Here is a 12528-nt window from a genome sequence, read left to right as displayed (position 1 = left end):
GAATCATTTAACAGATTTGCCCCCAACCATTACTCTGAGAACACTTTGATATTCAAGCTAAAATGTGTGTGCTAACTTGTCATCTTTGTGGTCTGAGCTAATCCTTTCCTAAGCGTAGTATCGCTGCATGAACATCCACATTACAGTTTAATCCTGACCTGCTCAGGTCCTGGGCTGTGATGTGTGCTGCCGGCTCTAATGAGAAGACAAGAATGAAAGGATCAGAGTCGAAGGAAAGGAGGTGCAGAGGTCAATCAGGAGAGCAACAGATCAGGTCAGGAGATCAAAATCTGTCTGAATAATGGAATTCCACAAAGATTCAAAGGAGTTAATGGAACAGGAAATAAAGCCAAGATCTGATTACAGTTCAAACAGTGTTCCGCCTTTAGAGTAAAAAAAAAAAAAAAAAAAAATTCACCCGGAGCTTTAAGTTCATGTGCGCTATCTAGATATTCCAGACTAGTAATATGATCATAGGAAGTATTTTGTCAAAAATTCCATAAACTACATTTTTTCACATAATGCATACTGTTAATCAGGGGTGATATACAACCAAATTCCCACAGGGCATTTTGACACTTAGAGGATTCACTTTTAATGGGTTTCCTGTTTAGTGATGTAGTGTCCATTTCAAAATTCACCTGTCCATGTAAAGAAGAAAAACAACCCAACCACAGTTCAGTCCCAGAGGAACACCATAAGCAATTGTCCTAATGAGGCTTTCACATCTGCCTTAGTTTGGCACACTACTAGTACTAATTTTGCAGTCCACAGTATGCATAGCATGCGAAATGTGCAGTATATAACCAAGACACAATGCACTGCTATATCCCACTTTGATTTTATTTAGAATGAGTGCATTCCACTTGTTGAATTGCTTTGAAATGTTTAAAGATCTAAACTATCTAAAAACTATCATACAGCACTTACTGTTTTTGTAAGTGCATTATTCAGTGGTTATTGTTTGTAATTAGTAGTATGCTAAATTGCTGTCACATGACCTTATAAGTTTGCATGTTTAATTCAGCTAGTGGCATTCAGTTAGCATAAATAAAAATGGCTATTTTGAATCCAAGTTGTGTTAACGTAAAATAAATTGTAAGATTGGGGAGGGAGGACAGTCGCGCTCAGGCACGGTAAGGCAACTGTGCCTAGTGTGTATGCTCTTAAAATATTCCATGGTCAACTGTTAGTGGTATTATAACAAAGTGGAAGCAACTGGGAACTACAGCAACTCAGCCACAAAGTGGTAGGCCATGGAAAATCACAGAGCAGGGTCAGTGCATGCTAAGTCGCCAACTTTCGTCAGAGTTAACAGCTACAGACCTCCAAACTTAATGTGGTCTTTAGATTAGCTCAAGAACAGTGTGTAGAGAGCTTCATGGAATAGGTTTCCATGGCTGAGCAGCTCAATCAAGCTTTACATCACCAAGTGCAATGCAAAGTGTTGGATGCAGTGGTGTAAAGCACACCGCCACTGGACTCTAGAGTAGTGGAGATGTGTTCTCTGGAGTGACCAATCACGCTTCTCTGTCTGGCAATCCAATGGATGAGCCTGGGTTTTTTGAGGTTGCCAGGGGAATGGCACTTGCCTGACTGCATTGTGCCAAGTGTAAAGTTTGGTGGAGGGGGGATTATGGCGTTGTGCTGTTTTTCGGAGGTTGGGCTTGGTCTCTTAGTTCCAGTGAAACAAACTCTTAATGCTTAAGCAAACAAATACTTTTTGGACATTTTTTTTTTTTTCAGTTTGGGATGGCCCCCTTCCTGTTCCATCACCATAAATACATGGATGAGTGAGTTTGGTGTGGAGAAACTTGACTGGCCTGCACAGAGTCCTGACCTCAACCCGATATATCACCTTTGGAATGACTTTGAAGCCAGGCCTTCTCATCCAACATCAGTGCTTGACCTCACCAATGGGCTTGCAGAAGAATGGTCAAATATTCCCATAAACACACTCCTATACCTTGTGGAAAGCCTTCCCATAAGAGTTGAAGCTGTTATAGCTGCAAAGGTTGAGCCAACTCCATATTAAACAGTATTGATTAAGAATGGAATGTCATTAAAGTTCATGTGCCTGTAAAGGCAGGCGTCCCAAAATGTTTGGCAATATAGTTTATTTAATGATAAAAATGTAAAAATAAAATCAAATAAAGTGGTTCAATGTTGATATCAAAACATGATTTTATATAGTTTCTGCTCTTTATTATGTATATAAATGCACCAAGGTGAACCCTGCTTTGTTTTCAGGCAGTTGAATATAAAAAGTACAATATAACCATTACTACCGCTTGTCAACGTCAGCTTTCAGAGGTACTAGGTGACAAGAACAGTCCTCCGTAGGCTAGACCGTCCCATTTAACAGCGCTCGGTCCAACCTTAGCATACATCTTTCGAAGGTGTGCGAGTCTTTCGAAGGATGCGGCCTCCGAATTGGGACGCAGCTATAGGAGCATTGCTTATGCGCATGAAAGCTTACACGATCATCAAACATTAAACAGCGTATAAATCAAAACTGCCTAATGTTACTGAATGAAATGTCGACCCAGGACAACTGTGAAGCTTTGGCTGATGGACTCAATTTACTCCATCTGTGCTCTTTGATTATCATTATGAATGGTGAACCCGATCTGTATAGTCTTTGACAAAATAAAGGTTTCATTAAAAAGATATTCATTTGTGTTCTGAAGATGAACAAAAGCCTTACTTGTTTGGACATGATAGTGAGTAATTAATGAAATAATTTTAATTTCATCATTTAATTTGATTGTTAAAGTATGCAGTATGTACTTCTCAATATGCACTAAGCATCGCGTCCTGCTACATTCCAAGCGTAGACGGTGTTAAGTAGACATGCACTTCAATGGCACTGAAAGCTACTAACACAAACACTTTAATCTGCTGGAAGGATGGAAGAGTCTCAAGGGTGTCATTAACCAATAACAGGCACTCAGACAGTATTGTGCGGTAACACAAGGATGAGAAATGAACAGTCCATTATTACTTCAGCTAAATGACTCCTGAATTCTCTGATCGATGTCTCGTTGTCCTCAATCACATCTGACCCATACTTAAGGTCACAAGATAATTCTGACCCCAGGGGGCTTATGTGATGTGTGGTATGCAGAACGGCCTTTCCGTCAGCCGCTACTTGTGACAAGGCTGATTGAAGCCACTTAGATCAAAACATAAATACACACAGTTTATTCTAATTTATTTGTACCCTTGTGAAAAAAAAAAAAAAAAAAATCATACTTTTAAAAAGTAAAATAATATACTTTAACTGATTGTGGACACTTGAATGCATGTTATTTGCATTGCAAATGTATTATAGTTTAAATGCATATTAAATATAATTAGCTGAAATGGTTTTTTTTTTACTCATTGTGTTATTATTTTATAATTGCTTCTATTTGTTTGAGGAGGAGCACCGCTATTGCGTGAGTTCACGTCCGAGACCTACACGGAAGACAATAACTTGCCGGATAAAGTCATTATTTTGATTTATTTTGCACACAAAAACTATTCTCGTCGCTTTGTAAAATTATTGTACAGCCACTGCAGTGAGATGGACTTTGTAACGTCGTCTTTAGTGCCTTAATGGGTCTTGTGAGTGGGTCAGTGGAACTGTACTGAATGCCAATGGAGGCCTTTTTGAAGCTTTTCTCAGCCATCAGCTTTCAACAAAAATATCTTCATTTGTGTCCGGAAGATGAATGAAGGTCTTACGGGTGTCCAACGACATGAGGGTGAGTACTTAAGGAAATAATTTTCACTTTTGGGCGAACTAACCCTTTAAGCACACTTCTTTTTCATATAAAATGTATTTTATAGTGCGATGGTCTAAAGAATTGCTCAGTTTGCAGTAACAAAAAGTTACACTATAATACTTTTATAAATTACACTATAATTAATTACTATAATTAAAAACACTATAATTTATTTTTGCAATCAGTGTATGTATTGTGTAAAAAACAACAACAACAAAAGAAAAGGTCAGGTTAACTTAATCATGTGTATAAATATACAATGTTCTTTCTTTAAGATATTTAGAAGAACGCCTGATCTGCTCTCTTCTAAACAATGATAGTGACTGGGGACTCTCGTTCTGTCTTTTTCTCCTCGCTGACTCCTGAATTCCTCAGCCACTTCTGGACCTGTCGCTTTATTGCTTTCATATAACCGTAAAGAGCCAAACTCCTCTAATTTTCTTTTAAAAGCTGGCGGCCAGCCTGTGGCTTCCAGAGGAGCTGCTATGCATCATGGGGGCTTTTAACAACATTTCATGAATGCCTCGATGTGTGTGAACCGTTATTGTGGATCACTTGCACTGGGTGTGGCAGAGTCTAATATTCCTGTACCACACACACACACACACATACTCAATTACTATAGCTAAATCAAAAAGAGCCGGCGCTCCCCATTCAAACTGTGAACTCAACAAGAGCCAAGGATGTTTATGAGGTCCTTATAAATTTCTGCAAGTCTTACAGCCATGAAACACCTGTTTGTGATTGTTAGTGTCTGTTCTGGAGTGTCTGTTAATTGCCATGTTTACAATGAGATGAGAGGTTCGGTTTTGTACAAATTAAGGAATGTGGCTAGTAAACACGGTAAAAAAGTTAGTGCAAGAACATGTGAGTGCTACTAAGGGGATGCAGTTACACATTCACTTGGCACAACGCAGTCAGGCAAGTACCGTTTTCCTGGCAACCTCCAATCCCAGACTCGTCCATCGGATTGCCAGACAGAGAAGTGAGATTAGTCACTCCAGAAAACACATCTCCACTGCTCTAGAGTCCAGTGGCGGCGTGCTTTACTCAACTGCATCCGACGCTATGCGTTGCACTTGGTGATGTAAGGCTAAGATGCAGCTGCTCGGCCATGGAAATCCATTCCAATAAGCTCTCTACGCACTGTTCTTGAGCTAATCTGAAGACCAAATGAAGTTTTGAGGTCTGTGGGTATTGACTCTACAGAAAGTTGGCAACTTCTGCGCACTGTGCGCCTCAGCATGCGCTGACCCCGCTCTGTGATTTTACAGAAGTTGCTGTTGTTCTCAATTGCTTCCCCTTTGTTATAATACCACTAACAGTTGACCATGGAATATTTAGTAGTGAGGAAATTGCACAAATGGACTTTTTGCACAGGTGGCAACCAACCATGGTACCACGCTTGAATTCACTGAGCTCCTGAGATCGACCCATTGTTTCACAAATGTTTGTAGATATGCAGGTGTGATCTTATACACCTGTGGCCATGAAAGTGACATGGGACACTTCAATGATTTAAAAGAGTATCACTTTTTTGGCAATATATAATGTATAAAGTTGTTCAAATGTTGAATTATATCTTACAAAGATGTAATTTTATATGTACATAAATGCACCACGGTGAACATTAGGTCTGTTTACATGGGGTACTGTAATAAGTTTAAAAGCCCAGTCCGAATGAAAATGCTCCATATAAAAACCTCAATCGGAATAAAAATGCCCAAACCGAATGAAATTGTAATCGGTTTGAGAGGGGTGGGATAAACCTTTTCATGAACCGATCAAACGAAAAATTCCACCTTGTAAACGACCTAACCCGATTACTTTTGAGTGTATGTCCTTATGTGACGTGATATACGCACGCCTTCACCACTGGCCAGGCTATAATGTTGACAAGAGAGGAACGTTTTTTTTTCTGAGCAGTAAACTTTAGTACTTTATTTAGTACTTACAGTACTTTATTTCGTAAGAAATTATGAAGATAATGTTGGAAAAATGACACAGACATAGCCTGGCTGCACCCTCTCATCTTGACAGCATTTGTCCCAGGAACTTTTTACTTCAACTGTTACTGACAGAATAATGAATCTTTTTCTGAGATGATTACTAAACTTTACAACAAAAAAATAGCTTATATAATACCTTATTAGTCCTGATGGCCGTTAAGAGTTGCTATGGCAGCCGTAAACACTTTCCAGCTGCTGGAGAGGACAGCGTTGACATTTTTGATTCAGCAGATAAACTGTGTGCCGTGTAGGCTGAAGGACACTTTAAGCAGAACATGCCAAATGGAGACAGAGCTTGCGTACATATGGTTGCCAGATTGAACATGTTTAGGTAAAACACCGGATAGTATACGGGTTCTTTTCACAGAAAAGCTCTGTTTGGGGGATTTAGAAGACTGACATCTGGCAACCGGAAGCACACAAGCTCTTTCTCACGCGCGGATGATCTGAAAACACCAATAAACAAGTAAGCTGCATTTTATCAATCTCCATTTGAGATGTTTTGCTTAAAGTTCAGTCAGTCTGTGTGCTGTCAGGACTGTGCTGTGAGCTGCTGAAATAAGCCAATCAGAGCAGAGCTCAACATAAATATTCATGACCCTTCCAAATAAGGCAAAAACAGAGCATTACATGCTAGGGACAATTTATAGGGTTGTAAATAGACCTGTAAAACTGTATCTGGACAGTTCTTGCCCTTAAATAAGCCACATACCCTCTATGTAGATATCAGAGAACAATTTAACATATTGTTTCAAATCATTCTAGGGCACCTTTAATAGGAATGACAAAAAGTGTTTATGTAAACATGGCTATTGTCAATGTCAGCTATCAGAGCTACTAAGTGACAAGAACAATCCTCTGTAGGCTAGACCGTCCCATTTACAGCGCTCAGTCCAACTTTAGCATACTGCTCTTGAAGGTGTGCGAGTCCTTCGAAGGATGCGGCCTCCGAATTGGGATGCAGCTATAGGAGCATTGCTTTACGCACATGGAAGCTTATACACGATCATCAAACATTAAACAGCGTATAAAGTAAATACAGCTAGTAAATACGGTTTTAAAAGTTAGTGCAATTACATGTAAGTGCTACTAAGGGGGAGCAGTTACACATTCACTGCAGCACAATTCAAATTTTACTGCCATAAAGTCTGTGTATGTGTATCATTATTGTTTACATACAGTCAAACCAAAAATGATTCAGACACCAGATATCATTTTACTAGTGGGTGCAGGACACTATAGTTAATTTATATAAGTGAGGAAAGTAAAATAGTGAGTAAACTATGACGTATACCCTGTATAACCAGTAAAATGTATTAAAATAATAAATAAATTCAGACACGTTAAACGGACCATTTTATGCTTCAGTATTTTTTCTTTAATTACTAATGTGATATTTTACACCACAGACTAAACAAAATGAAGCATTGCTTGGTCACTGGTTGACCTAAATTGGTTTTAACTAATTGTGTACTTAAATTTAACAGCTGACAGCTAATTGGTTGATTGTAATCCATTACATTTCTATCAAAGTTATTGTCATATTTTATTACAATTTTCTAAACCATAGTGACCTATAGCACATCTGCAGATACTACTGACACTTTTATTTTATTGCAGTTGCATAGATTATGTTTTATTTTTATTTTATTTTATTATATTGCATTGTTTTAATTTATTGCGTTGCTTTGCTTTGCTTTATGTTTGTGTTGAATTGTGTTTTATTTTACTGCATGGCATTGCATTTTTATTTTTGTATTGTATTGTATTGATTTTTTTTCTATTGCATTGCATTTTTTATTTAATTGCAAAAAAAAAAAATTATTGCATTGCATTGCACCTTTTTGTTTTGTTTGTGTGTTGATGTTCTGGCATTATTATTTATGAAACAGTCATGCTTATAAAGTCCTTTGATCTTTGAAAATTTGACAACTGTTAGTGAACTGAAGAATTGAAATGAAACACTTTCTCCCTCAGGTTTCCCTACAGATTTCTTTTCTGAATAATCCTTTGTTTTCTCAAACTCCTCACCCCATGGGCATAGTGCTGTCAGGACGGCAGGTTGAGCTCAGATGAAACGCAGAAATCCCACAGAATTCGGGTTCGCCTGCTTCTCCTCTTCCTCCCTTGTTTTCTCCCTCGCCTCCATCCGTTGGTCTCCCAGACAAACGACCAGAGAGAGACGAGGTGAAAGCTGAATTTGACATGCCAATTGTCGCAATCAAGGGCTTAAGGCTCTAATAGAAATCTGAAGACAGCTTGCTGCACTTCTTCGAGAAGTCTTTCAGCTCCATGGGATGACAGAGAAAAGATTGTCGTTCCTTTTCGTAGTCTGTTGTTTCATAGCTTAATGCATCTCAAACATGTTTGTCCATTCAGAGACATGAAGCACTGAAATCGTATATTTTGTGGATGGATTTTAAATGGAGGACACTGACAGTGTTTGGCCTCCGGCGGGGGCCAAGGTCAGACCACCACGACGTGGTAAGACCCCTGTCTTCCTCTTTTTCCTTTCCCACATTCCACGCTGCTCTCACACGTTAAGAAGTCGAGCATATGATAGGCAGCAGAGTAGCGGCAATTACCCAACCACACCTCCTCCCCTGAATTCCCCGCTTCCTCCGCTTTTTTAAAGAGGGAAAATAAAGAGGCACTGTTTTACAACAAATCTGTTAGAGTGCTGCATGTTCAGACTGGTCCACGGTTTGTGTGGATGTGAGTTCAGTGAGGTTCTGGAGACACATTGAATACAAAGGAACTTCTTACAGAGCTGATGAGATCTCAGTAAAACTCCAGTTAGTGGGCCACCTGAATATTCAATTACACTTTAACGATTTGTGTGTTAAGATCCCAGGAGCTTGCAACTATTAGATTCCATCCCAGTCAATGCATGTGTGTGTGTGTGTATGTGTGATTCGGTTGAGTTGTTTGATGTGATGCTGTGTTTTTTGTGTTCAGGTCCACTGAATTCTTGATGAAGCTTTGAAAAAAAAAAAAAATCACATGAACATAATTTCCCCAAGGAACTATATGGAACATGGAGGCTTGGACATATTGTGAAGCTCAGTGGATTCACATTCCTTTCTAGACAATGTTTACTTTGTGCTTTTGATTTATTAGGTTTTTTGCTAAAGGTAAGTGTTAATTTTATTTTATTTTGTTGCATTGCATTGCTGCAAATGGCACCTTGACCTTGGCCTGGCAGACAATAATACCACCATCTTATAGATTTATGATGAAGCTACCCAAAAGTGGATTTAGTTTACTAATATAATAATATTTATTTTATTGTATTTTATTTTATGTTTTAATGCATTGCATTGCATTCCATTTCTTTGCAATGCATCAAGTGGAACATTGTAGAACATTTTTTCTAAGCAATCAGCAAAAAAAAAAAAAGAAAAAAAAGAAAAGGAAAAAAAAGCCATAGATTTACACTGAACTGACCCGAGGTGGGTGGCCTCTTTTGACTTTGGCCAGTATACAACCACCCAGAAAACCCTTTCACTGCAGTGATGAGTTTTGCACAGGCAAGCATCACTACATTTTGCAAAAGATTTAGATTTTTTTTTTTTTTTAATGGCAAAATCTCATTCTGGTGACAGCATTTAAATTTTTAAATCAGGGGTATTGATTCATTATTGATTCTTAATTTTTTTTAACCACAATCACAGGGCCAAATGCAAGAAGAAGAGACAAGGTCATCATATTTACTGGAGCAAAGTTTGCAGACCCAACGCTAGGCTGTTGTAATAGGTTGTTAGGATTTAACGATGTGGTTGTCATGGTGTTGAGATATGACTAGTTTTTATTTCTCCTTAATTCGCCACACAAACAAACCCTTAACCCTAAGAATGAGCAGTAAATAAAACACTGAATTCAAAGGTCAGATAAACACAATTGAACATACAAAATAGTTTCATAAAACACCCCTTTTCTGGTCAAAAAGAAACAAAACCGAGTGATAAGCAGGGATGACAGAACTCATGCATTCTTTCACTGCTGTGATAGTGTCTGAGAGCAGATGACTGTAGAAAAGTGACTGGCTGGAATGGAAAGTACACACCGGAGGTCAGATTCCTTGGTGGAGTAACGTAATATACCTTTGGACAAGAATCTTTTAATTGCCTCTGCATGAACTGTCTGTGTGTGCGATGCTTTCACGTAAGGTGTCTGTGCTTCTCAGATACGTGTCATGATTCAGCTTGAGCTGTGTCATCACAGAATGAGGGAGGCTCAGGGAGGAAAAGGGACAGTTTCCTTCAGCTCTGACTCAAAGTGATATCAGCACAGGAGCAGACTCTGTAATGAGTGTGCGAGTTTGTCTGGAGGTTAAGTTTTGTTTTGTTTACTGGTTGCTTTGTTTGGCCATATTAATAAAACGTAAATCTAAAAATAGCTTAGAGTGGTTTAATGATGGGAGGAGGTCTCACCGCCTTCTGCTGTATCTCAAGCGGTGACGGGAGTCTTATTAACTGTGACTGAATCCTGTCTGCAACTCTATCTATCTATCTATCTATCTATCTATCTATCTATCTATCTATCTATCTATCTATCTATCTATCTATCTATCTATCTATCTATCTATCTATCTATCTATCTATCTATCTATCTATCTATCTATCTATCCGTCTGTCTGTCTGTCCGTCCGTCCGTCCGTCCGTCCGTCCGTCCGTCCGTCCGTCTGTCCATCTGTCTCAATGTTTTTTTCTTGCCTATTTTTATTTTCTGCTCTGCACATTATTTGTTTTTTTACTAGCCTACTCATGAGTTCTGTTACTAACTGAGCAGTGTGACTATAAATGTTAACGTAAAAAATATTTTAATAAGTACAGTAGGTTTCTGTCATTCTTACTTTCTATGCATTATATAAGACTGCACTGATTCTAATCTGTGGAAACAAACAGTCATCCACTTCTGGAACTTATTCTACAACTTTATGGCTGTATTTACTGCATGCACGTCAGCTCCTGTGGAAGTCTTTATTGGGCTTGATGTTCTTATGTAGGAACACACTGCTCAGCTGCCAGTGAAAGGGCTTTTCAGGGGAGAATCCCTCTCAGGTGCCAGACAGCTCACTGTATTTCCTTCTCACTTTCTTTATTTGACTATACTTTCTGTTAATTATATAATAAAAGAGTATATATATTTATTAAAATGCCTTTATAAAAACTAGGGTGGCTTTATGATGCATGACAGATATAAGAAGGTGAAACATGTAAGGGACAATAAGCAGAACGGAAGAAAAGCAGTAGGGAAACAAGTGTAAAGTTGTCTTTCATTCAATCCAATATGTTTTCTGTTTTTCCTGTTTTCTATTCCTAAAGCTGTACAATTACTGTTACTCTCCTTGCATCTGTCAAGTTTCATTTCCTCCTTCAGATCTTCGATTTCTGCTCTTCTTCTCTTTTCTCTTTCAGAAGGTGTTGAGTAAGCTGGACTCTAGGAGTTTTTTCTCACGTCATAAAGTAGCAATTCTGCTGAAAACACAAGTGAAAATGCAGTAATACAGGAAAACCTTCATCGGTCCATATAAAAATAGTAGCTATTGTGTAAAATAAGAAACAGAAGACTTCTGAAGAAATATGTATTAGGCATATGTTCTATTGAATCTTGTTTAAATTGAATTAAGGTGAAAATAACCCAAAAAATAATAAAAAAGTGAACTGAAGTCAGGGTCATGTGTGGCTCAAGGCTCATTGATGCACGTGGGGAGCGAGCAAAGGTCTAGCCTGTGTGGTCCGATCAAACAGACGAGCTACTGTCAAATAGCTCAAGAAGTTAATGCTGGTTATGATAGAAAGGTGTCAGGATACACAGTGGATCACAGTTTGTGTATATGGGGCTGCATAGCTGCAGGGCAGTCAGAGTGCACATGCTGACCCCTGTCCAGTGGCAAGTGCAACAGTGGGGACGTGAGCATCAGAGCTGCACCACGGAGCGATAGAAGAAGGTGGCCTGGTCTGCATGTTTTCTTTTACATCACGTGGATGGCCGAGTGCGTGTGCATCGCTTTCCTAAGGTGACACAAGGCACCAGGATGCACTATGGGAAGAAGGGAAACCAGAGGAGGAGGTATTCCCTGGTTGCTGTGGCCTCTTTCAGGATAATGCCACAAAGCTTAAATGGTTTGAGGAACACAACAATGAATCTGAGGGGTTGACTTGGCCTTGGATGCCCCACCTTGCAACTTACAGGGCTTAAAGTATCTGCTACTAACATCTTGGTGCCAGATACCACAGCACACACACCTATATAATATATAGTGGTATCCTTCCGCGAGAAGATATGTTACCTGATTTAAAGCCATCCGCTATTGGCGCTGCAGTGATTCGAGTGTCTTATATTGGCCTGTTGGTTTTAGCTGTATTAACCAATAAGGATGCAGTACCCGAACTATTAATATTTTAAACACATGACAGTTATAACGAGAAATACATAGCTCACATATAATTCATCACTGCGCAGAATCTAAAGAATAACGTTCTATTATTGTTTATCTACGTATATCTAGCGGATGAATGGCGCGGATGAATAACATAGCTATTGAATTAATCTCTCTTTACTATTTCTTTTTTTTTCTTTTTGTATTATAAATTATAAGTTTGATTAAATAAATTCCCAGTTATAGTGACAGCTAGAGTTTGTATTGACTTTCTTAACGAGGGCACATAACAATCTTCAATAAAAATGTGATATTGAAGTGCTTCAGTAAGGGGTTGAAGGGTTAAATTTCACATAAAGCTCCA

This window comes from Pseudorasbora parva, chromosome 2 (genome assembly GCF_024679245.1).
Source record: "Pseudorasbora parva isolate DD20220531a chromosome 2, ASM2467924v1, whole genome shotgun sequence".
In the NCBI taxonomy this organism is placed as follows: domain Eukaryota; kingdom Metazoa; phylum Chordata; class Actinopteri; order Cypriniformes; family Gobionidae; genus Pseudorasbora; species Pseudorasbora parva.
This window is presented reverse-complemented; position numbering follows the sequence as displayed.